This window comes from Podarcis tiliguerta (assembly GCF_965153285.1).
Source record: "Podarcis tiliguerta genome assembly, chromosome: 1".
Taxonomy (NCBI): Eukaryota; Metazoa; Chordata; class Lepidosauria; order Squamata; family Lacertidae; genus Podarcis; species Podarcis tiliguerta.
Window position 1 is genome coordinate 50,385,385 of NC_139534.1, and position 27,243 is coordinate 50,412,627.

Sequence of the window (27,243 nt, forward strand, 5' to 3'; positions counted from 1 at the left end):
ACCCAGAGCACAGCAAGGCTTAACACCTGTCTCTGAACCCACACCATAGTATCTGGATCAGGACCACCATTTCACACTTCACTTTAAAAATATCTTCAGAGAAACATATTTGGTATGATGTTGACATTTAGCTTGATTTGCCCCATGATGACATTTGGCTTTGAGGTGTTGGACGACAAGCTTTCCAGAGCCCTTTGGGAATGAAGGAAGTGTCTCTGAATAAGGATTTGATTAAGATTTAATATAAAAAATTATTGTACATTAACTAAGTACTACATGGTGATTGAAACCACATTTGAGGAGACTTAATGGTTACATAACAACATTGACATGAACCTCTTATGTAGCCACAGGGCCACGGAAAACGTGTTCCTAATCATTAATTGGCATTATCCTATTAAGCTCCTATTAGAGAAGTTGTCAAGTTTATTTAGGATACATATTACATCATCAATCAGAATCAGAAAGCTCAGAACCAGAGTGCACTAGCCCCCACTGCAAGCTGTTAGTGTGGCCCAGCTTTGACATTTGGGGCCAGATGGCTTTCTCAGAACCTGATCTGGCCAGATCTTGGACATCCTTAAGTAATGATATTAAGGAATTTTGGATGTGGAGGTGGGCTGAAATGACCATCTCCCAATTCAAATATAGCAAAGCTTTTAATAATCTAATCCAAATTTTTTCATACCACATCACAACCTAAAAACCTCATTAGGTATACCCAACTGACTCCTTGTCCAGCTCCCAAAGCCTGCATCCCATGTGTGATTTCTACCCCTGTTGGGATACCACAGAGCTACTCCGTGTGCTGCTTTGCATTCAGCCTTATCCCATAGCATATAGGGAAGTACATCCATGTTCTTCTGATATGAGAGGTATAGAGACCCACATTTTGTTGAACTATGACTATATGACATATAAAATCCACCAACTTCTCTTGAGTAAACTTAATAGTCATGTGTTAAGAGGATGGGTCTTTTTTTTTCAAATCCGTAACTGGTAAAACCAAAGAAAGTAGGAGTAAATTGGCTGCCCTGACAGATCCCCATAAGATCTCAATTAGAACTGGTGCTATTTGACATATTGATAAATTATCTGGAATTAAAGAGAAGTAATGAAGTGGCTGTATTTGTAGATGCCATAGTTGACACAGTAAGTTGACTAGGAAGAGTTCCCAAACCAGGTGGCTGGGCTACAATGTGGTTCAGTGTAAGGAATTGGGAGGAAATATTGTTACTCCATACACATATGCACTGATGGAGTCTGAAGTGACAATGGCCAATCAGAATAGTGATATTAAGGTCCTGATGGAGAGTACAGTGAAAACAGCAACTCAGTGTGCAGCAGTCGTGGAAAAAAGTCAATTCCACATTAGGGAAATGGAGTGAAGCTAAAAGTATCTGCCCGCCACCCCCTCGCTCATCACCTCCATCTCGTCAATTTGGTTTTCTTTGGCGTATTCTATTAGTGATGGTGAATTTGATTATTGTGTTTAGCGCTGCACACGTTTGTTATCGGCTGATTTAGAGGTGAGCAATTTATGCTATTTCTTCTTAAAAAAGCTTGACAACTCTGGTCAACCCTCCCCCTAAAAAGCACAACAACTCTGATCATTTTGGTGTGAGGTGAGGATATTTATAGCAAGAGTAATAAAAAGAAATTGTTATTTAGGGGAATTGAATTTAATTCTAAATTATATTCCGGAAACGTGGGAGATTACAAGGGGTAAAAAAAAAAATGGATGTACCGTGCCATATTAGAAGCAAAAAAACTTGATTTGATGAATTGGAATAGCCACAAAAAGATTCCATTGAGCACATGGATTGATAATATGGACAGACTAGCTACATACGAACGAATTGCATGTCGACGCAAATTAAGAATGGATAAATATGAAGAAATCTAGAAGGAATATTTAAGCGATAAGGCGGACAGTGGTGGGACTTAGGGGAAGGAGAGGTGGGGAAATATTGTTAAAAAGGTGTAGTAATAGGTATATCAGTATTCAAATCTGAATTGTCAAATTATGTTATTAGTGTTATTATGTTTTTTGTTGTATGTGTATTTTGCGGTTGTTGTTTGCATTGAAAAAATGATTTATTTATTTTTAAAAAAAACACACAACTTTGTTCAATCCTCAGTGGCAATGGGTAGATCACTGCCAGGTTTTTTTATATATACTGGGAGTAGATCACAGTCTCTTGGGAGTTGGACGGGCCTGGTCTATATCAGTGTCGACTCTAGGGGTCCTTCAAGTACTGTGGCAGTATGCTGAGGAGCAACAGCAGTAGGATGTGGTTGTGGGCTTCTCAAAAGCATCTGGTTGTCTACTGTAGGAAACAGGATGCTGGCCAAGATGGATTTTTGAACTGATCCAACTGGGCTCTCCTTAAGTTCTTATGTATAGTGATATTGTAGGCTATTCATATTGTATTTTCTCCCACTTTAGTCATGTGGAAAATCCACAGGAGAAATTCCATCATCATCACTTCTGTTTAGCCGGTCCCTACCATGGAAAAATCCAGTGGCTGTTCTGTTTCATGTGTGCTTCCATGATGCCCTCCTTTCTCAATTGTTTGATGTATTTTCATTTTTGGATGCTTTTCCACATGTGTTTTCACTTGTGGTCTACTGTTCATCATATATATTAGGGATGCATATGACATTGTCTCTGGATTTTGCTATTTTTTATTACCTGATCTTGTTTCTGAAGCAGTGCTGCTGTATTACCAATCTGCCATTCTTCCTTTTTTACATTTATGAACCTTGCTTAGACCGCTGTACGTGCACACTTCTCTATAGTACTCAGTTCCCTTTTTCAACAGGTTACCAATGCACACCAGAGAACACATGCACTGATTAAATAACAGAGCAAAAAAGGGGGGGGGGGTTGAGATGCAGTTGTGTAATCATGTCAATATTCCCTTTTTGCTTTGATATGATTAACATGCCTATGCACTGATGTCATCGGTAGCCTGTATGAAAAGAGACATAGACTGAAAACTGTGGTAAATGGCACATGCCCCTCTTCTGAAATTCCCCAAGTTAAGCCATAAGAGCAGGCAAAGTGGACTGCAGGCATGGCAAGCCTACAGAAAAACAGCAAAATGGAATGGAGAAATCCACTCAGATTTGCGCAGGGTAAGACTTCAATACAATACTCTGTTGCCTTTGCTTCATAAATTGTTGTCTTCCTAGTCTATAGAGGAAGTGAAAGAAATGAAGCACTTGATAAGATGGCCTGAGTGCAATGGTAGAAAATTTCTCCATATTCTGTTAGTGACCAAATATGACTACAGTGTCCATTCGAAGGCCTATCCCTTCAGCCCTAACAAGCATGACCAATGGCAACATCTGGAGGGCCAAAGTTTCCCCACACCTGCTTTATATGTACAAATTGTTATTTCCAATTGTCTTTCTGGCCTGTATTGAGCAGCTTGAGAATCTCTTCAAAAAGCAACCATGTGCTTGAAGTATCATATTCTCTTTCCTTCATTTCAAAGAAGAGAGGAGCTCATAGCTGCAAGATTCTTCTGCTTATTTCCAAAGCTTGTGAAAAGTTTTGTTGTACCATTTGCTTCTTCAGTTTCATGTCGGGTCCAACTCCTTCCAAGTTCATAGGAATTTGGCTTTTAAAGCAGCAAACATGGTTTTTATTTAAGCTATAGCTTTGTAGAGCAGGACTAAAGGGTAATGCTGGGGAGAACCCATTTGGGACAAGGATTCAAGGACTGGGTTGCTGCAAGAAGATGGCTTAGGAAAGGGCAAGAAGAAGAACAATGCCTGGTATATTCCAAAAATGTGTCAAAAGTTTCCCCAGTCAACAAATTGTTTTTCAAATCACGTGGATGTTTACCATGGTTTCTCTTGTTTTCCAGTTCATAAGGGAATGATGTCAGAGATATATTGCCAAATCTTTTCCCATAGGTATGAGAAATAGAATTCAATTTAAAGGGAAAAGAGCATTGCAACATTTGGAATCCATGATATAAGGGCTTAAAGAAGACTTTTGCCATTACTTGCAAGGAGCAGATTCTAGTACGTGGGTTCTGCTTTCTCCTACGCTCAACAGTTTCTCACAACAGCTGTGTTCTCATGCATAGAAAGGCTTAAAAATCTGTATGGCCTTTGTGCTCCTCTAGTCCCCTTCTTCTCCAGCAATTGAAGGAGACACAAACAAACACTTCTCTGTCTTTCTCTACACTGTAAACCACAGATAGAGTACCTCCAGATGTTGCTCAACTCTAGTTTCCATCAGCCCCAGCCAGTATGGTCAATGGTCAATGATGGCATTGTTGGTCTCCAACTTCCATCAGCCCCAGCCAGCATTCCCAATAGTCAGGGATGATGGGTGACTCCAAGAACTTCAGAGTCTAAGAACTTCCCCATCCCTGCTGTATTTGAAAGATTCATTTGTTTGCAGGGTAGTCCTTTCCAAGGACTGTTTAAAGATAAGAAGGGTGAGCAGCAGGACCCTTGAAGTTGCCCCTCAATAACAGTTAGTACCTGAACAGCTGACCAAGCAGGCAAACAGTTAACCTGGGGCATCATCTCCACTACTATGGTGAGATATGTTGCATTTCAGTACATTTCAGTAATTATTTCTGGACTTGCATCTATAAATCGAGATTAGCAATACTATGCAAGTTTGCACTCACTTTCATTTGCTTTCTTTTTTCTGGTGATGCTTTCCCTTTTTGGGGGGGGCAATGCATAAGTGGCGACACTACATTGATCTGGCAGAGCATAGGACAACATCTTATGGATTTTCAATTCCTCATATCTTTAAGTAATATGTGCTAACTTTTTCTTGCCCGCCAGTCCTTTGAGGTAAAAAAAATTCTTCCTTACCCCACTTAACACCATATGCCACTATTTGAGTTAACCAAGGGAATAGGGTGGGAATGATCAGATTGGTAAAAGATGCATGATTGCAATCAAATGCTGTTTGATCTGTGCGGCAGAGCATAATTCTTATTCCTATAAACTACCAGAGGCAGATGAAGAGGTGGAGGAGAGTGATGGTGGTCACTGTGGTTAGGAATCTCAGCCTCTTAAATGAAACAAAATATCTATCAGCTGAAGGCCAGTTCTCAGTTGGAAACAAAACTTGATTTGAACACTGCAGGAATGTACCACGTCCTAAATGGGAGATAGGAAACTTCAGGGTCATCTGCAGAAAAGAAAAGAAGAATAATTTTGTAAAGAATGTGCAGCTTAGGTTTAAAGACTATTCTGGCTGGTGCCTGCTGGATTTGGGGATATCATAACAAAATAGATTAGAGACACTGAAGAATTTTCTGGCTGGAGCCAAAACCTGTGCTTTTATTTGGCCATGCGATTGCCTGAAATGTTTGAGCTAAAAAAACAGTGCAAAATGGCAGACATGCAAATGCTAATAGTCATTGAAGTACTGTGCAAAAGCAAAAAGAATTGTAAACAACAGCATTCAATAAAATTTCCTGTGGACTTGATAAAAGCAAAACATAACTGTATACCATAAATCAAACTGAGCAGTGCACAAAACCAAAATAAAAATAAAGAGTCAAGTTCTAGGAAAACTAAGGAAGACAGATATATATTTAAAGAGGCATTTAAAAGTCATTATTCTCTCCACCACATGAATTACCCAAAGAAGGACATTCCAGAAGTACTATCACTGAGAAGGCTCACTTGTCACCAAATGACAATCTGCTGGTCTTTCATATGTATATTCTGTACATGTGAACTTCCAACACTTAGTATGTATGTTCAGGGGTTTTGGTGGGCATGGGAATCAAGTGTTACATTGGCCAACCTGTTATATTTGTTTGAGCCTTCCTTCTACCAACTTGCTGCATGTCCATTTTACCTGTTTTGTTCACCCATCATTTTCAGATCTGGTATGCAGCATTTTAAAAATTAGATATGTTAAATCACAATGCTGCACAATGTAGACAGGCAAAATGCTACTGAGGTTTTTGGGGCTTCTGCATCTTTAATTAGAAGCTTCCTGCTCTGGAAAGAATAGCTTTCTTCACCTCTAATTGTTTGCTGTTCACAAGGTCTATGGCGTTGTTGATCAATTGCTGACAAATTGCCACATAATTAATCAGCTCTTATTTCCTTACATTCACTGCTGGTTTAATTTAAACTATTTTCTCCTCATTTTTAAAGTGAAATATGGAACTATTTCCTAATGAAAGAAAGCAAAGAAAAAATAGCCAGAACAACACAAACCCAATTAGAGTTCTCCTTCCCACGACCTGGCAACAGAAACGGACTAATTATGGGGCAGTTTTTCAGCAACGTCAGAGACATGTTGAACAAGAAGCAATTAAGAGGCAGAAACTACAAGGAAGAGGTTTCTAATAAAAGTTTGAAGGGTTCTTTGCTGAGCAGCACTTTCTTCTTAGTAACCATTACAGAAGGACCTAGGCTAAAGGAAGGTAAATGCAATATAATTTCTTCTTCTTCTTCTTCTCTTTTCATTTCTATACCACTTCATATTTTAAAGAAAAATCTCAAAGTGGTTTACAGCACATCAAAACATCAATGAAACATAAATAAAAAAATCTGAAGAAAGTCAAATATATACAGTCAAAGCAACATAATTAACTAAAATAATTTTAGAAAACTAAAATATTATCCCAAAGATTCCAAAATAAAACATTACAAAGGAGGTCAACTACAGAATACACAGTCCACAAACAAAGTTAACAAGCAATTTAAACATTTTTTTTTTAAAAAAATTGCTAAGTGAAGTCAAATATAAAAAGCACATTTAAAACAGCATAACTAACAAGAGAATAAAACATCATCATAAGCATGACATGCTGTTTGGCAGACACCAAAAGATAGGGTAAAAGAATCCAATACAGTGGTACCTCGGGTTACATGCGCTTCAGGTTACAGACTCCGCTAACCCAGAAATAGTACCTTGGATTAAGAACTTTGCTTCAGGATGAGAACAGAAATCGCGTGGCAGCGGCACGGCAGCAGCAGGAGGCTCCATTAGCTAAAGTGGTGCTTCAGGTTAAGAACAGTTTCAGGTTAAGAACGGACCTCTGGAACAAATTAAGTACATAACCAGAGGTACCACTGTAGTTAGGGTTTGTTGTCATGTGATGTCCTTCTGGTCTCATCATATTACTATGTGGTACCATATGGAACCACTATTTTAATTCCACTTCCAACTGAACTAAGCAATTCCTGAGCAGCACTAAAAGAACCAAGTACAGAAGCAAGTGATGCCACCTTTTCCATCGACCAGTCCACAATCAGTGAGTGATTTGTGTGGAACTTCCTTTTACTTGAATTGCTGGTTGATCACTGCTATAGAAGTCCTCAGAATCATAGGAGCTGTTGTGCATGTGTGTGTTTTCATTTGAGGTTATTAACCCCTGGGACAGCTCATGTTATCTCCTTTTCAGAAGTTCTGTATTATGGTTAACTTAGCACATGGCAGGCGGGGACATGAGGGTGAGTTTTAGGGGAGTGGTAGCTCACCGTTTCCATAGTCCTCTTTGACAGTTGTGGGAGACATTTGGTCCACCAGAGGTTCCTGAGCTACAACTCTCATCATCTTTGATCACTGGCCCTGCTTGCTGGAGCTGATGGGAAATGTAGTACAGCAACATTTGGAGCACCAAAGGTTCCCCATATGCACTCTATGGAGAGCAATCTTCTGAAATGTGGGGCCTCCTGTACTTATGGAGATCCTTGCACATTTGAGAACCCTCAATAGAGTTCCAAAATGTGTGGAAGCCATCACAGATACCGGAGTCTCCTTACTCCAGACAACCACCCACCAATGTATGGAGGCCTACTGGAGCAGCCACTGGGGGAGTGAAGTTGATGTGTTCATCCCTAATACAGTGAACCCTAATACAGAATGCCTGAGGAAGGCTCCACCCTTACAACTTTATGAGGCATCTGAAATGCCACCTCGTCCTTGTATACTTCTTTGTTGGGCACCAGCAGATTAGACGTCTTTTGAATGGCAAATTTGGAAGTAGTTTCCCCATTGTCTCTCAGCATCTTTGAGCTATACTAACCCAAATGCTAGCAGAGATTATTTATATTGCAAAACGGGTCCCGGAAGCCAGACAAAAACAGAGACAAAGAAAGAGAGAGTGAAAACCTTGCTGCAAATGATTAACGTTGAGGGGAGTATAGGATGATGACAGGGTTGCTGTGGGAGGAGGAAGGGATAAATATACAGAGAAGCAATGTATAAAGTAATGTATGGGAACTATTAGGTGGGCCTTAAGAAAAGTGGCATTGTGGTCCCCCATTCTGTTTATCTTCAGAGATAAACATCTAGGGGGGAAGCAGGAGAGACTCCATGGATAAAACCTTGGGAAGGGTTTTCTTTTGGGTTGCTTTAATTCCCCTAGTTTTAGTTTTTTTAATAAATAAATAAAAATTTTAAAAAAGGGAAGGTCCTAGACAATGTTTAAGGAAACTGCTAGTCTTTGAAATGTGGAAAAAGCCAAGCCTGTATATAAGATGTGTGAATTTCAGAGAAAGCCCTAGTGTTTTCCTGCACACTTGTCTCATAGTCACCTCTGCCCTCCCTGAAAATAGAGAAGAGTGTGTCCATCCAATTCTCTATGCAGGACTCCTTTAAAATTCCCCAGAGCTCCAGCAAATGGTGCCTATTCACTTATTATGTTACAGAGAAGCCGTGACCCTCTTCCTAATTGTGGGGTTATTTAAACAGCAATAGCCTGATTGAGATGATGAACTGAATTATGAAACTCTATACAGTGTGGCAGATTACCCCGCACCGTCTTTCCTTTCTGTTGATGGTAATCTGTCCTTATTATCACCCACAAACTTTGTAGCTAAAAGGACATAGAAAAAAAGGGCATTTAAGATGGGATACTTATATGTGTGTTTATATGTGTACACACACACACACACATTTATATATGTGTATGTGTGTGAGAATATATATCACACTTCCCAACCTAGCATCCTTTAAATGTTTTGGAGTCATCCCTGATCATTGACCATACTTACTCAGCCGCTCTGAGCCCGGCCTTGGCTGGGGAGGGCGGGGTATAAATAAAAAATTATTATTATTATTATTATTATTATTATTATTATTATTATTATTACTGGAGTTGATAGAAACTGGAGCAGCAATACTGGGGTGGGGGCACCACACAGCTCGGCCACCTCTTAATTATTTTAAATTAAGAAAGAGAAAGATCACATTTTCCACTGCCCTCATAGGAGATTATGACCCCTGGACCTATTTGTTTGCAATTTGGCAAGCTGAGTCCTCTCTGGAGGTGGTCCAATGCCTGCAAATTTCATGTGCTTTGGCCAAAAGTGCAAAGTTGTGACAATCTTTAGGTTCCTGGTTATAGTGAATGGGGATGCACAGAGATTTGTTAAACATAGTGGCTCATGAGCTGAATTACAGACAGAAGTGGGGAGCATACAGAGCAACTTGATTACATAGATCTGGGTTTTTTTTAATAATAAAAAAAAACCACACAGATACAAGACATACTCTTAGTAAATACATATTTGCCAGGTTACAGACTGGCAACTCTATATTGAAGGAGCATTTGATTTTCAACTTTTAGAAAATATTTGTTTGCTTTTGGAGATTATTGTGATAATTTGTCCTTGTTTTGATGTTTTGTGCCTTGGATTGAGTCTTGCATCAAAAAATAAATAATGGGCAGTATATAATGAATAATTGAAATCATTAGCTTAGTGGACCAGGGGAATGCTGTGGGTGTAGTGTATTCTGATTTCAGTAAGGCTTTTGACACAGTTCCCCATGTTATTCTTGTGGAGAAGCAGGTAAAATGTGGCTGGTTGGCTGACAGAGCCCAAATGGTGCTCACTAGTAGTTCCTCATCATCCTGGAAAAAAGTGACAAGCAGGATGCCGCAGATGTTCAGGTCTGTCAGTTTCAGTTTTGGTCTCCACCCCCATCGTTCAGCCCAGACACTGAGATCCAGCACCGAGGGCCTTCTGGCGGTTTCCTCATTGCGAGAAGTGAGGTTACAGAGAACTAGACAAAGGGCCTTCTCAGTAGTGGTGCCCACCCTGTGGAACGCCCTCCCTTCAGATGTGAAGGAAATAAGCAGCTATCTTCTTTTTAAAAGACATCTGAAGGCAGCCCTGTTTAGGAAAGTTCTTAATATTTAATGCTGTATTGTTTTTAACACTTGATTGGAAGCTGCCCAGAGTGGCTGGGGAAACTCAGCCAGATGGGCAAGGTATAAATAATAAATAAATTATTATTATTATTATTATTATTCTCTAATTTTTTGACCTTTATTTCAGTTTGGTTATTTATTATTAATTGCCTCCCACAGATCATCTCAAGGCAATGCACAAAAATAAATAAAAACAATTAAAATCATTTAAAATAACAATGTAAAATTAAAAACCATACAAAGTGTACAAATGTGAATGGAAGAGACCTATTTATCCAGTTGGGAAAGCTTGATGGAACAGCAATGTCTTTTGTTGTCTCCAGAAAGGGCAGATAGTGGTCACTTGTCATATCTCAATAGGAAAGCTGTTCCACAGAACAGGGGCAGCCACACTAAAAGCTCTGTTCTATGTTGCTTTGGAGCAAGCTTCTGATAGGAAGCTCTGCTTTGAAGGAAAAACTCTGTTGCAGACAGCAGTGACCTACTGGATATAGAATGGATAAATCCATCTCTCAAGTAACCTGGTCCTGTGATAGATAGGACCTGATATGCTAAGACCAACATATTGAATTGGGCCCAGTAACAGACTGGAAGTCAGTCCAAATCCCACAAGAAATATGTTTTATGCTGGCAGTAGTTAGCCTATGCAAGCAACTTAGTCAAGGTCTCTGCACCAACCGCAGCCTCTGGACCAGCCTCAAGGGTAGCCCCACAAAGAGTGCACTGCAGTAATCCAACCATGGTTGCAAATGAATGGACACTTCCTCTCCATATCAATTTGACTTTTTTTCTTTAAGACGTTCATACAAAATTTCTTATGAATTTTCATGCATATACGCAGGTTTAATGCAATTTTGCAGAATATACTTTCAATTTCCCCAACATCATGTAGTTTTGTACATGATTTTAGCTAATATATACATTTTTGTGCACATTCTTTTGTTAGAGACCTGCATTTCAAAACGTGGGGAAGTTTGAATTTTGAAGGATAGCTGTGTTTCAGTTTGCTTATTCATTCAGGGAGGGAGACTTAGGTCAGTTCACATTAAAATGTGAACTGAACTAATCTCTCCCTCATCACAGGATGGGGCCTCATGACCTTCCATCTAATATTGTTTTCATCTAGTTCCAGCAGCCTTTGAACGCAGCACTGAAAAACCAAAAGGGTGTCTTAACATCAGATAAGCATTTGAAGAAGAGTCCCAGAGGTTGTGAGGGTGGGGCGGCTAAATCCAGCTTTGGCGAATGGCAAAGCACAGAGAGATTTTAAGTTGAGCTAGAATCCTGAAACAGAGGATTCTAAAAGGAGACGTTATTCTCTTATTTTATGTGTCAGACACTTTGAGTTCCTGTCAGGTAAAAGGGTGGGGTATACGTTAAGAAGAAGAAGAAGAAGAAGAAGAAGAAGAAGAAGAAGAAGAAGAAGAAGAAGAAGAAGAAGAAGAAGAAGAAATATCCAAGCGGAGGAAACCAAGTACAGTGGTACCTCGGGTTAAGAACTTAATTCGTTCTAGAGGTCCATTCTTAACCTGAAACTGTTCTTAACCTGAAGCACCACTTTAGCTAATGGGGCCTCCCGCTGCCGCCACGCCGCTGCTGCGCCATTTCTGTTCAAAGTTCTTAACCTGAGATACTATTTCTGGGTTAGCGGAGTCTGTAACCTGAAGCGTATGTAACCTGAAGCGTATGTAACCTGAAGCGTATGTAACCTGAAGCGTATGTAACCCGAGGTACCACTGTAATGTGATGTTCTAATGCCAGCACACGCCTTGACGGGGCACACTATAATGTTGACTTTCCTTTAGCAGAGGCCAGCACTATGCCAACTATTTATGTTTTAGAAGGGGCGGTTTTTAAAAAACAAAACAAAAACAAAAGTTAAAATAAATTCTGTAGAATGTTGAATTCAGTGACGGCCTTGAACAAATGGTTGAATTTATTTATTTATTATTAGATGATCTACTCCTAAAAATATGACTCAAAGCTATTGACAAACACAACAGAAATATTATTAACCAATTACAATAAATACAATGTAAGGGCTATCTTGTACGGACTGATGGTCAAACTCCCTGCAGCTTACCTTGTTATCAGCTGCCCCTCACCCCACACCTTGAACATTCTCCAGGGAAAAAATGGTTTGGGGAAAATGATGAACCACAAGAGGGCTGGTCAATTTTTGCCCTTTCCTCCCTTATGTTCACTCCAGAAGAGCAAAATGCCATTCAGGAGATGGTCAGCATTTGCCAGTCTTTGAACCAAGTAAGAATAAATAAAACTGAAGGAGGTGCAGTCTTGCTTCTTAATGAATGATCATTTAATAAGTCCCAAATCAAGAATGTGCAATTGCAAATCAAGAACTCCTAAATATAAAATTGATCTAGAGAGAGTGATGAGGGAGATAGTAAGTGGACTGAGAAAGCCTCTTTTATCCTGCATTGTAGCAACTCTTTCAATGATTCCATTCTGGCTGTGAAGTAAAAGGAGTCTTCCCTAGTATTTAGTCATTCTGTAGGCTGTAAACCTTGGAACGCCACTCCATGTTAGATTTTGAGGGATTATACTTTGGGCTGGCCCTTATAACTTTAAGGATATGGTATGTGGTATTTGGGCATTTCTCTATTGCCACTTAGTATTCCAAAGGCTTGCTTTTAGTTGTTATAATGAAGCTGTGTGTGTGTGTGTGTGTGTGTGTGTGTGTGTCCCATCCCCCCATACAATTTCATGACTAACCATGTGTAAAATGGAAGGAATCTGTGTAGCCTATCTTCATCCAACTGGACATGAATGTCAACTGGCTCCTTTTGTTCACTTTCATCTGGCATGAGGCTGCTTTCTGTTTTCTTTTAAATGTCAGAAAATGTTAGAGAGACTAGTCAAATCTGCAATAGATTTCCTGGACCTCTAGGGGCAAATACTTCACAACAGACTTTTATTTTGCTCTGTTAATGAGACAGTGTTTGCATTACTTAAAATAAAATAAGTTTTAAAATACTCCTAATGATGACTAGAGTTTGGAAAGTATTTCCACGTTCTCAGCAATGAAAGAAACTCCCAAATTAAATCTTTGAAAGCTAGGGAACGGGAAGTGAGAAATACACAACTTTCAACTTAGAACTGTAAGCAGAACCATGTGCTTGCCCTCATCCTTGAGGGTGAATGACTATCCTCTGTTATTCACTGGTGTCTCATCCAGCATCCATCCTTCAAATTGTTAGCTGTCTAAGACTGGGCCTCAATCAGCTCCAACACCATCACACCTCTGTGAGGTACCAGCAGCCCCATAGGTGCCAGTTCCAGGGGACCAAGGCACTTTGGGTCTCCTCAATGTTTTTTGTTTTTGTAAGGGGACTGCCCCCCATTGTCAAAGCCGAATGTGGAGCAACATCAAGACATTACGCAACATTGCATCCAACATCGTACCAAGCCCCCTCAGTGTTCTTCAGAAGATGGTGCCTCTGAATAGCCCCATCTTGGGGGTACCATGATGTCAAATAAATCTGGAAAAGCTTCCATGTGGTCTATAGGGGGGAAATGTTTGATTTGCCACTTTCTTGCATTATAGGGGATTGAACTGGATGGTCCTCAGAATCCCTTCCAACTTCATTATTCAATGATTTAGAATCATAGATTTAGAATGATGGTTTAGAATCTATCTGCAGGGAGCTGGAAGAAGGCAGACATGCTTTCAAGCTGCCTGGCAATACCCAGTGCTATTTTTCTAGAAAATGAATTTTGTTGTTGGACTTTAATTCTCATCAACCTCAGCCAGCATGGACAGTGGTCAGGAATGATGGGAGCTGTATTTCAGCAATGTCAGAAAGGCTGAATGTTTACCATCTCTGGACCAGAGACATCATATTCTTGTGGTGGCTCCAGGAAATCATGAGGGGAAAAGAGGGAAAGGTTTGTATGCTATTGATTAAGAAATTAGCCAGAAGATGGTTTCTAACTATGAGAGGAAGGAAGTGTTGGAAGGGACAAGAAATGTTGTTTTCCAAAGAACTGTGTCTTTTTGCTTTTAAATCTATGCTGAAATATGTGGAATGGTGAATTTTAATCTGGTGCTGCAGTAGCAGTTTGTGAGGGTCTGGAAGTGATTGCTACCCCTCCTATGAGAAATCAGAATAGACATAATTGGAGATGGCTGATCTGGGTAAAAGAACATGTGCTCAAGAGCTAAGAACATTCAGCTAACAATATTTAGCTGGAAAATGGTGGTGAAATGAGGTGAGCCAAGTGGCTATTGCTTTCACTTTGCTGATAAGAAGGAATTTTCTTCTGTCTTCATTTACTGCCAATCCTGAGTTTGTTTGTTTTTACCTTCTCTTGTAGTCTATAGCAATGACAACTGATTTGCAACATCTGGTTTTAATTTGACTCATTGTCATGTCACAGGAAATCTGTGGCCCTCCAGATGTTCTTGGACTCCCTCTTACAACATCACAGTCTATCGGCCATGCTGGTTGAGATGGATGGGAATTGGAGTCCAACTGCATCTGGAAAGCTACAGAGTCCCCAGCATTATATTCTAGATGTGTCTGAGAGCCAGAGTGGTGTAGTGGTTAAGAGCGGTAGACTCGTAATCTGGGGAACCGGGTTCGCGTCTCCGCTCCTCCACATGCAGCTGCTGGGTGACCTTGGGCTAGTCACACTTCTTTGAAGTCTCTCAGCCTCACTCACCTCACAGAGTGTTTGTTGTGGGGGAAGAAGGGAAAGGAGAATGTTAGCCGCTTTGAGACTCCTTAGGGTAGTGATAAAGCGGGGTATCAAATCCAAACTCTTCTCTACTTCTCTTCTTTACCCTATGAACCCCTTTTCCCTCCCAATGATACCCTATAATGAGGGCAGTAAAGGCTAATTTATTAATTGTATGGGGCATATGATGTAGGTTCACCATGCATGCAGCTGGTCTACTACCTTTAGTTTCTTTCCAGATCAACAATTATACATTTTCATGCCTTCTATCAAACATGGAAGCTCGGTTGTTCACTGGGGCAAGATATCACCAATATGTTATGTCACTGTTGACAGAATTGCACTGGCTGTCAGTTAGCTACTAAGCTAAGGTCAGGGTCCTGGTTTGGGTGCATAAAGCCCTATACAGCTTTGGACCAAGATAACAAAAAAAAAAAAAAAATTCATCTCATATATACCCAACTGATCATTGGCATCTGCAGGTGAGGGCCTCTTGCAGGTACCATCTTATCAGGAGGTCTGTTCCACATAATGTAGGAATCAGGCCTTTGGCATTGCTGCACCTACCCTCTGACATTTCGTCCCCTTCAAATTCAAATAGGCACTGTCTCTGTTGTCCTTTTGGTGCTGACCAAACACCTTCCTTTTTTGATAAGCCTTTGAAACGGAGATCTTTCCCAGTCTGGTTTTTTGGGGTTTTTTGGAATTGTTTTAAACGCTTTTTAATTGTTTTATCACTTGGTGGGGTCCTTTGGGAAGAAGGGCAGGATAGAAATTTAATAAAATAAATAAATACGATTAATTTCAACTTGGAATCTTCCCTTGTGAAGCAAAAGCAGGGCTGAATTGCTATAGGGATTCTTATATGTGAGATGGCTACCAAATGAGCCCATTCTACAAACTGTTTTTTAATGATCACCGAGCAAGCATAATGTTTTGTGGGTTAGTTGCAACTATGCCAAAACAGCCATTGTAGTTACAATCAGCACATTGCCTATGTGCAGAGTTCATTGGGCACAGCAGAACTGCTATCCACTGCCCTTTAAACGAAGTTCCTTTGGGACTGGGCTGTGCACGTGTTTATGCATATTAGCAGAGAATTAAACGCTGTACTTTAAGAGGATGAAATCAAGGAAGGCTGTGTGCCATGTAAAGTTAAAAGGAAAGAAACTCCTGCAAAGGAGTTGGATGACCAGATTTTGAAACATTGTTTGAGTAAGATGGATGGATTGGTCTTGCAGGTCTTGAGCAGAGGCCAGGAATAATCTGTTCAAAGCAGAGAGGCTCCTTTGATCTTGCCATCCTCCTCATCCTTGTCACTCTGAACCACCAAGGAATATAATCTTCCAGCACAGCACAGGGAAAAAGAAAATGTGCTTCAGAGGGCAGGGAGGAAAAAGGTGGCGGGAGCCAGCGAAACAGAATCTGACAACAAACACTGCTGGGCAGAATGACACTGAGCCTGCTGGTGTGCCAGTGGAAGAGTTTGTGAGTACTTTTTTCTAAGACTCTGTTTGTTCTTTTGTTACTTGTGCATGGTAAGTGGATCCATGACATGTCCAAAGCAAAGTTCCTTGAGCCTTTGGGGGAAAGCTCTGGGCGTTTTCTTTTCTCCAGATCTTTCCTGTGTCTGTGTGCTTTCCATCCACTTGTATGTGTGTGCTGGGTTAGATTCAGTTCCAACATAACAGCAGAAACCTGATTTAATTTTTAACATAAGAAAACCCCTACCACATCACATCAATAGTCCATCTGCAGTTCTCCCATGCTCAGTGCTGGATTTACGTATAAGCTAAACAAGCTATAGTTTAGGGCCCCACTCCCCTTAATTAAAAAAATTAAAGGAAAAAAACTGGATGTACATCTCCAAAATATAAGATAAAAAAACCAAATAAAATAAAACCTACATCCAGCAACAGTATTTTGTGTTGTGTAGGCTCCTATGATGTAAGTAATGGGCCCCGCCTGCTATATAAAGGGCCCCATTACCTTCATTAGCTTAGGGCCTCATTAAACCTAAATCCAGCCCTGCCCATGCCCCATAGTGCCCAACCAGATATCTCTGGCAAGTATACAAAAAGAGAGCATGGAGTTATACTCACAGGGCAACATGTACATCCAAATGTACACATCAACAGTTCCTTGAAGATAAAAGTAATAAGTGACACACCAACAAAGCCAACTGGAGATGTATTTGTATGATCAAACGTTTCCCAAATTTATCCAGAATACAGAATTATAGACCTGGAAGAGGCTCCATGGACCAGGACAGACCCTGTCAGTACCAGGAATCCTACCAAAGAACATTTGTAGTTGTTGTTTAAAAACTGCCTGCCATCATCAGTAGTGAAAGGATCCCATACTGTACATAGAGAACCATCCTTTAGATACCATCCAGTTAGTCCTCCAGGCATAGTATCATAGAGCTGAAAGGTCCTTTTAAACTATCTTTGCCCAGTCTCTCTCTGACCAGCTTCTGCTTGAATACCCTTGACAAAGGAGTGTCTGTTGCACTAGGCAATTAGTTCCATTGTTCAACTACTTGCCATCAAGATGTTTCTCCTAAACTTCATCTTGTACCATGAACTAGTTATACCACCAGTGGCAGCAGAGAACAATATTTTGCCTTCTCTATTGGATGGAGATTCATGTAATTAAAATGTGATATTACAACTCCGTTTAGTCTTCTCTTCGCCAGGCTAAACATACCCATTTCTATCGACTTTCGTCAAAGGACTTGCTTTCCATATCAGTGGCCATCTTGGTTGCCTTCCTCCGCATGCACTATAATTTGCCTGCAATCTTCTTGCAGTGCAACACAACTTGGCACAGGAGGTCTGACTAGCACAGAATCAGGTTGGAATGATTACTTCCTGTGACTTGGAAAATATAGTGCTATGGATGCAACTATAAATAAATGTACCTTTTTTTTTTACTGCTACACTACATTAAGGGCTCATGTTTAACTTGTGATCAATTACAATCTTGACATCTTTTTAAAATATTCTACTGCCAAGCCAGGTATCACCCATTTGATATCTATGCATTCAATATCCACCCCCAACTCCAAATAAAATGCAATTTATTTTTGTTGAGTTTCATTTTGTTTTCCGCCAAGGTCCTTTTGAATTTCATTCCTGTCTTCTGAGGTGCTAGCTAACCCTCCCAATTTTGTGTCATCTGCAAATTAGTTCCCACCACCCTTTTACCTAAATCATTGATAAAAATGTTGAATGCTACTGGGCCTGAAGTACAGTGGTACCTCAGGTTACATACGCTTCAGGTTACATACACTTCAGGTTACAGACTCCGCTAACCCAGAAATAATACCTCGGGTTAAGAACTTTGCTTCAGGATGAGAACAGAAATCGTGTGGTGGTGGCATGGCAGCAGTGGGAGGCCCCATTAGCTAAAGTGGTGCTTCAGGTTAAGAACAGTTTCAGGTTAAGAATGGACCTCCAGAACAGTTTCAGGTTAAGAATGGACCTCCAGAACAAATTAAGTATGTAACCAGAGGTACCACTGTAGAGTCGTACTCAAAATTTATCCAGATGGTTAATTACATTTAGTCACATGAAATTGACTGGGTGGGCCTATGAGGTTATTAATGCCTTCTTGAGAGAGGGAGCAGTCAAGTTTTTGTTGGGGGAGGGGTTACTCCTTAAGAAATCCCATAAGTGTTTATAGGATTACAGCCTTAACTGATCAATGTTTTGTCTGGGTGATATGTTCATTAATTTCAGTGGGGCTAATCTGAGTAAAACTTAGTTCAATACCATCCTCAGTTTTAATCTGCCGCTTTTTTGTTTTATTATGTTAAATTGGTTTTATGTTGTACATCACCATGAAATATATTATAAGGAAGGTTGTTGAGATGTTCAAAGGCCTTGGCCTCTGGATATAACTTAGTCACTTAGCTGGTCCTTTGAGCTTATAGCACACCACAATAACGAACCAAATGCCATTTAGTAAAGAATGAAAAGAATAATTGGTCTAACTGTAACATAAACTAATCTAACTGAGTCTTCTCTGCAACATCTTATCCTAGCCATCGGCCTTTCCCTGTGTCTGATTTGACTTCTTGTCTCAACTGTTCTGACACTGTACGACTCCCTAACTGCCTTTCTCAGAAGATGCTCTCCACCTGTCACTCACTCTGACTCCACCCACCACTCTATCACACTCTCCTGGTGTCAGTTGTCATTCTATTCATTACTTTGTTGTAGACAGTATAAAATGTGACATATGTGTGATAGAAACAGAGTGAGAGAGCACACTGTAACTAGAAGCTGTTTGTTTAAATGCCCTGTGACACAGAGGTAATGACCTTCAATTGCAGCACCTCAACAAGTTATCGTGTTTTATATATTCAGGCAGGCAGGCAAGTCATATCTAGAATACAAATGTATATTGCTTTTAGGGTGGAACTCGATTAGCAATTGAATTATTTATTACTTTTTTATATTTGTTGGAAGCTGTCCAGATGGGCAACCCAGTCAGCTGGGTGGGGTATTATTATTATTGCTATTGTTATTAAAATAACAGGTTCAGAACCCTGATCCAGTTCAAGACGCTGGCATGTAGGTTAGCAGGGATTTAACCCATTGCTTCCCACTGTGGGCCTGAACCAGATCAAAGGAAAAGATTCCATTGGCACAAATAGAAGCTTTTCTTTCTATGCAAATAGCAGGTGTGGGGGAGCATGATGTAGATAGGACTGCAGCCCCACCCAACTCCCAATGCCGGAATTCCATTCTGTTTTGGAAGTCCCACACCTACTATTTACTAAAATATATATATACTATTAATGCAGTTCTTAATTGTATAAATGGCATCCTGTCTAATTTCTTTTCCCTGTTAGCCTTTGATGGCTCCCCCAAGAAATCCTGAGAGTTGTGACTCCCTTAAGTGCTATGGATTCACTGATTCACTAATCCTACGCCCAACTTCTCCTCCCTGAAGTAAGATTCCCATGTTTCCCTGGGAAGAAGGGATGATTGTTGAATCAGTTTAAGTCTGTGCGTCCATAGCTAATGCCGAATCTCTACTGTTATTCAAAATAGCACTAGAGGTTATTTCCCAGAAGAAGAAACAAGTCTGATGCTGAGCGCTGACGCTGGGGAAAGGAATGGATCTGTTCTTTGCATCTGGACCTCCCATGTATCACTTTTTGGCCGATGTTACCTTCTGTATGAAAGTGAGCCTTTAAGCATTTGTTGAGGAAAATAGATTTTTTCCCCTAAGGTAACATTCATGATTCAGGAGATGAGACCACTAGCCTTGGGAATTCTAAACCTTTTCAAGCTGCTCTCTATAGTCACCTGTGGCTCCCTGGTAGGGGTGGGGGAGAAATTAGTTTCAGTTCACATTTAAAGGCAACCTTACTTAATTTCCACTGCCTGAAACAAAATGTGAACATAGCTATCCATAATTAGCACTTCTCTGAATTTTGCAATGCAGTTCTCCAGCCAAGTACAAAAGCACATTTACTCATCTAACCCTTGGTTCAGCACTCAAGGCCAGGTTGGGTGTCTGGGGGGATATTCTTATTAAATGTTAAGTTCTGGCTCGAGCCCCCACCAGGAAACCTGGGACTCCAGTTTGAATGTCTGAGTAGCAGCCTTCCCACAATACATGTCCACTCCTAAGGTATGTGCAAGAAATGATATTTATTCAACTATAGAGATCAACTACATAGGGAGCAGACCACAAATAGATTTTATTTTCTCCCTAGGTCCAGCTATGCCAGTGGAGAGGGACATAACCAGAATTTGAGAGCAGAACCTTAAAGAATTCCAACCAGCAGGTGGCAGCAGAGAGGCTGCAGCAGCAACTGGGGGTGGGTGTTGTAAGAGAGAACACCAGTAGGTGTCAGTGGAGAGGCTTATGTGACTCTGCAGCTCCAAGCCAATAGGATTTGCTGATAGCTCTGAGGTTCCCCTCCTAAATGGATTTCAGCAATAGTGATTTCAGCCCATAGCTATTCAGCCAGTGAAGCTTAGTAATCCCCGAGCTGAATCATTTTGCAGGAAACCCATTCAGCCCTTCAATCTCCTCTCCTTCACAAATGGAAAGTCTTTTTTCTTTCTCCCTGACCAGATTGGTGACTTCTGCTCCAGAGAGGCCATTTATGGATGAAGTGAACCAGCAGCAGCCTCTTAACTGAGGGTAGGGGGAGCTAGCTGACAAGGAGTCACAAGTGACCCAAGCACCCTTTTGTATGTTAACTTATTCCAATGAGACATAGCATGTATCCATATTCAACATGCAACTGATTGTGGCCTGCTGGGTTTGGACACTAGTTTTTCTCTTAACTTTCTGTATCCACCACTTGGTGGAGTGTATTCTTTTCTCTACAGCTTTACACTAGGCAAAAATGTGTACCAAAATGCCTATATTGGATGCAAACATACAAAAACACATTATATTGGGGGGAAATTGCATGCAAAAAAATGGTATATTGGGAGAGATTTGCACAAGAATGCTGATGGATTCTCATAAGGACTTCTCTGAAAATGAAGACTAAAGACAAAATGTGGTGAACTCAACTGAAGACTGGAAAAACAAGAAACTGAGAGAAACCTAAATTGACACCTTTGTTTTTCCCTACTCCTTATTTTAGCAATTTGGAATGCTAATCCCAAGTAAGACCTTCCTTATTCTTGCAGGATGTCATTGGATCTGGCTGAATCCCCCCTGTTCCATTCCTTTGCTGTTCCAAAAGTTCTTTTTGTGTCATGTGACACTCCTCCATTCTCATTTGACAAGTATAGGCGTTCCCAAACCCAGTGGACCACCAATGGTCTGTGAGCTTCATTCAGGTGGCCCATGGTGTGTCGATGGATTTGTGGTTGAAGATGGGAGATGGCACATCCATTGTTTAAAATATTCATATTGATTTTGAAGTGGGCTCAGTAGAGTGGGCTCAGTAGAATACAAGCAGCCATTGCAGTCCCTTCAGAACTGGTGTTACATGTTCAGCACATAGCAGCATTGGGGAGACTCACCTTATATTCATTCATTCATTCATTCAAATTATTTATAACCAGCTGTTCATCATGGTGCTTCAGCTCTGGAGTGCTCTCACCTCAGGGATATGGCTAGTGTTTACTCTTTGGACCAGGAGTGGCCAGTGGGGAGGCAGGGACATGAGAACATAAGAGGAGCCTGCTGGATCAGGCCAATCACCCACCTAGTCTGGCATATGCCTGTTGGGGAGCCTGAAAGCAGGATTTCAGCCCAAGAGCACTCTCCCCTCCTGTGGTTCTCCAGCAACTGGTATTCAGAAGCATTACTAAATTCTGACAAGATGGAAGCACGGATGGAGGGGGTTCCTGGATCCAGGAATTGGGCAGGCAACCTGTACTGAATAGGAGAGCAGATTTGGTGTTTGGCAGTTCAAGGAGACTATTGTTATGCACTCTGTGTGGGGCTGCACTTGAAGAAGACACTCTGGCAACTGCAGCTAGTGCAGAATGCAGCCACCAGAATGCAGCAATGAAGCTACATCTAAAGATGTAGCAAATAAGTAAATAAAATCTTTTAAGGCGATGTCTGGTTCTGAGCAGAGTCTGCACTTTATTAAAATTACACACCTACATACAACACACAAAACCTAGGCCATTGTTTCATTACTGAAGGATCCCTTGGTGGATATGGATGTCTTTTTGTATCAGTTAGTCACTAGCTTCCTGACTGGTGTGTCCTCTGAACCAAATATCAGTACCTGAGCCAAATTAGTACCGTGAGCTGATTGTTGCGCTAATTGTGATGTAATTTCTGTACAGTTATATTTGGCTAAGAAAGGGAGTTCCAATCAGATTTAATCAGAAGCATCCCACTATGAAAGGAAGTTTGCTGCTAATACCGTTGTTACAAACAATTCATGGTGCGTTGCTTGTTTTAGGTAATATTTGTAAGATCCTTTGCCAAACAATAAATGATTGCTTTGCGGAGTTTGGCCAAGAAATGGAATTATCTGTACTGTTATGTGTTCATAATCATGCTAATAGTTTTATAGCACAATTTTCACCCCTTGTAGCCTGGATTTAGAATGCCTCCCTACCCCACCATGCACAAACCAAGCCTTCTTCCCTATCTAAGAGCTAGACTAGGAAACTCTAGTTCCTTTTACAGAGGTGAAGGTACAAATGCTGAATTTCAGTTAAGTGCTACCCAATTTACATAACATTTAAACATTTAATAAACATATTGCATTGTACTCCCCCCCCCTTTCATCATTTGATAGCTCAGATGGTAGAGCATGAGATTCCCTGCATTGTAGGGGGTTGGACTCGATGATCCTAATGGTCCCTTTCAACTCTACAATACTGTGATTCTATGATTTGGGTATTTCTTGTCCCCAACGTCCTCTTCCTTTCCCCTAAAAAATCTTTGCAATGTACAGGGACATAACATTTCAGTGTAGTATTCCAATAATATTTCAACAATGCTGCATTGCAGGCAGAAAATCATCCATTTGTTTCTAATCATCACTCCCCTGTTAATACATCTGTGGGTCATATTACCCCTTTTTGCCAATGCGCCGCAATGGGAGCTCATAACCTCTAATGTAAAAGGACCCCCTTGACCACATCTGGAATAACGGGTCAGTTGCAGACCATGACACTGACTCGGAGGCATTGTATGACAAAGCAATCAGTTGTCTTCTTTTCAGATACCACGTAAATATACATGCTTTGTGCCAAATGCTGCAACTCACAAATTTCTTGGGCTGTGCTGAATATTCACATGTGTGAACATTCAGGGTGAAATCAGAGGAGGGGGAAACGCCCCCCCCCCAAATCTTCTTATTCATATTTTTATGCCTTTTTATTGCCTTTCTTGACAACTATTTGACAACCACCAGGGCCATTTTAAAAACTTATTTCTTGTGTTGATGACATGAACCTTAGCCAGTTAGGGATCATGTGGTCATCATTAAGATGCCAAACCTCTGGATAATCAATCAAGTCTTGCTACATAGCAAATGAAGCCAATCAGAATGAATGGGAACAGGAAGGAATGCATCCCTGTTGCTGGGGCAACAGAGCATACATGTTGTGTATTGATGTACTGCACTTTCGCAGTCTCATTGTCCAAGTGTATTGTAAAGCATTGGCCTTTAAGTTAAACTCCTAAAGTTTGTATCAAATAATAAACAGTAGCAGACAGGGGGTAAGGTGGTGGGGCTCACCTGACCTCCCAACAGCTGAATCACTGCTGCTTACGAGGAAGTAGAGGGGCAAAGTGGCGGGGAGGTTGGCATAGAGGTTGGCACGGTGGAAATGCACTGGTAGGAGTGTCAGGTTGGTTCTAGCAGTGCATTTGCACTGCACCAAACTACCTGCCACCTTACCACTCCCCTGTCCTTCCTAGTAGGCAGCAGTGGCTCAGCTTTTGGGAGGTCAAGTGAGTGCTGCTACCCCACCATGAAAATAACATATACTCTTATTGGCAGTGATCTCATTGACTTTGTGCTGCTGTAGCTAGATGTCCATAGGAACTCCAAAAGGGCACCAGGTGCTCACCCCTTTCTCCAAAACAAGGTTTTAGTCAGGAAAACAGTCTTCAAGCATTTTTTTAAAAAAATAATAATCCAAGAGTGCAGTAGCAGAGTATTGCATCATACCATATAAAAAGCAAATAAGCAATAAATAATAAGGAAAGGAAATGGCAACACACCAATATAATCCAATATATCCATGTTTTCTGAGCTGGTGTGGATGGTGAATATTGATCATCTAGGTCCAAAGCTAATGGTTGGCATCCATCTGTCTCAGGAAACAATGGAGAAGTGCACCTTTGGGGGAGAAGTCAAATTGTTGGAAGGTTACCATGTCTGCTATGGCTGATATGGGAGAGACATGTTTTGTAACAGCTGTGGCAGGTGAAGGCGTCTGCTTGTACTGCTGTAGATACACCATGGCATTTCTTCTCCTAGTGGCCATTCCTCCTCTGGTCACTGCTATGGATGCACGACCTGCCTGTCTCCAGGCACAGCAGTCTTCTGCTAGGGATTCCCACACAGTGGGGTTAATGTTGCCAACCTTCATGTCCTTTTTTGCCCAGTGCAAAAGTTCATTCCACTTGTCAAGTGACACTTTAAGCTCCAAGCAACCATTGAAGCAGGCAGACAGTGGTGGGTCAGCCCTCTATTGACCCAGGGGCTGTCCAGCTTAAGGTGGGCATTACCTGAGCAATGAGACACAGTGATCTCTCCCACCAACAAAGGCAACCCGTAGCTAGTACCTTACGCCAATCAGGTTGAGCTTATAACTAGTAGCTGTCATCTCCTGCATTGTTTTTTGCTGCATTTGCAGCACCAAAGCCTGGGCAATGTGCATGGAGGTCCTGAGCTGCCCAGATGACAAGACCTCCCTCTTGGCCTTCCTGATGTGCCCCAAAGTAAAACAGAGCAATATGTTGGGCACCAGCTTGGCTGCAGGAGTTGCCAGGAGGAGGCATACAAAGTGCCATCCAGCTGCCTTAGGGACTCCACTCTGGATTTGTCTAGGGTTTACTCCTTACTTAGCCCTTTGTTCTCTCGAAGATGTGCACACGAGGCAGTCCTAAGCATCATAAATAAAATCCCACCATATATATATATATATATATATATATATATATATATATATATCACATAAATAAAACCACTGCAAATAGAACATGAACATGGAGTTAGAGGCAAGGCTGATCTCAGTCAAGAGGAGCATCTCAGTTTATTGCATAATGGAAAGCTATGGAAATAAATCACTGCTATAGATATGGATAATGCACAGAACCCTTTCCTCCCTTGGATCTGGCAGCTTTGACCCAGCTGTTTTCAAAAGGTACCACCCACCAGTGAGCCAGCAAGTGGTGGTGGGGTTGATACTAAATTAGAAGTCATTTCCCTTCAAGCTCCCTAATTAACTGCATGATTGTCTTTTGGCAGATATCTCAGAATGTGTTGTTGGAACAAGCTAATCTTTATTTTCATGCATAAAAGAATAGAACATAAATTTGTGACACGGGAGATTAAAGGAATCCCTTTGTTGATATCTGCCTTTTCTGCCTTTCCTTTTCTCTCTTTCTTTCTTCTTCGCCTGCTCTTTTATGAATTTGCTAATGACATTATTTTACATGCATTTCCATCAACACCCCACCCATTTCATGGATACTACAGCCAAGCTTTGCAATTGAAATAAACCAAGTAGATGACTATGCAAAGTAGTAAGTGGTAGTCTGATACAATCCGGATTGAGCGGAGCAGGGGGTAGGATGAAAGGCTGTCAGAATACAGTCCTCTCTTGGGAAGGCTGTCCCATCCCAGCTCAGTTTGAAGATAAAGAACCCTATGAAGAGAGAGCAGGGCCTTGAAGTTGCCCATTAACATTTAGCACCTGGGCAGCAGACTGAGGAAGCCCATAAGTCACTTGGCGACAGTCTTCCTTAGTATGGTTAGGTGTATTGCATTTGAATTCTGGCAGATCTTTCTACACATATGAATCAACCTATGCAGAGCTATTTTTGGTGGCTATTTACTTTTTTGTGATACATAAGTGTCCGTCATATTTTTAGAAGGGGGAGGAGAGTGTTGCTGTGAAGCAAGCAAGCAAGCAAACAAACAAACAAACAAACTTGTAACCTATTCCCAGGGCCCACCCAGAATGACTTTCAGATCATTTTGAAGGCTTAAAGAAGAAGAAAAGCTATTGTTCCCATTAATTGATCCAAGCTGAGTGCATTGTGCAGAAAAAGCTGGACAGCAGCATATGGAAAAATGCTGTTCTATATATTCCTAACCTGCAGAAGTCAAATGTCAGCTGCAAATTAACTGATCAGGAAGCAGGAATTCATGCAGGCCTGTGTCAGTGGTGAGTGTCAGCAAGATGATGAGTGGCATCCAACTGAGATGAGCTTAACACAGGCTTTTGCCAGGCGAGTGCAATGCAGGGATTTCTTCCCAGATCACCTGCTAAAACCATCTTTTATGAAACATGTGTCCTGCTTGGCCCCAGAAACTCTGCTGTGGAAGCACAAAGGTATTTCTAACACTGAAGCATTCTGCAGGTCTTCCCAGCGCTATAGGAGAGCTGAAGTCAAAATTTCTAGGCAGGGGTGGTTAATCTTCAGGGCCTAATGCAGTGGTGGCCAAACTTGGCCCTCCAGCTGCTTTGGGACTACAATTCCCATCATCCCTGACCACTGGTCCTGTTAGCTAGGGATGATGGGAGTTGTAGTCCAAAAATAGCAGCAGGGCCAAGTTGGCCACCACTGGCCTACTGTCATATCACTACTTTCCAGCCTCTCTGGAATAAAAACCATTTCCTTCCCCACTAGAAGATGCTTGATCCAGATGCTCATCATGGTGCTGGTATGCCAATGATTAGGATAG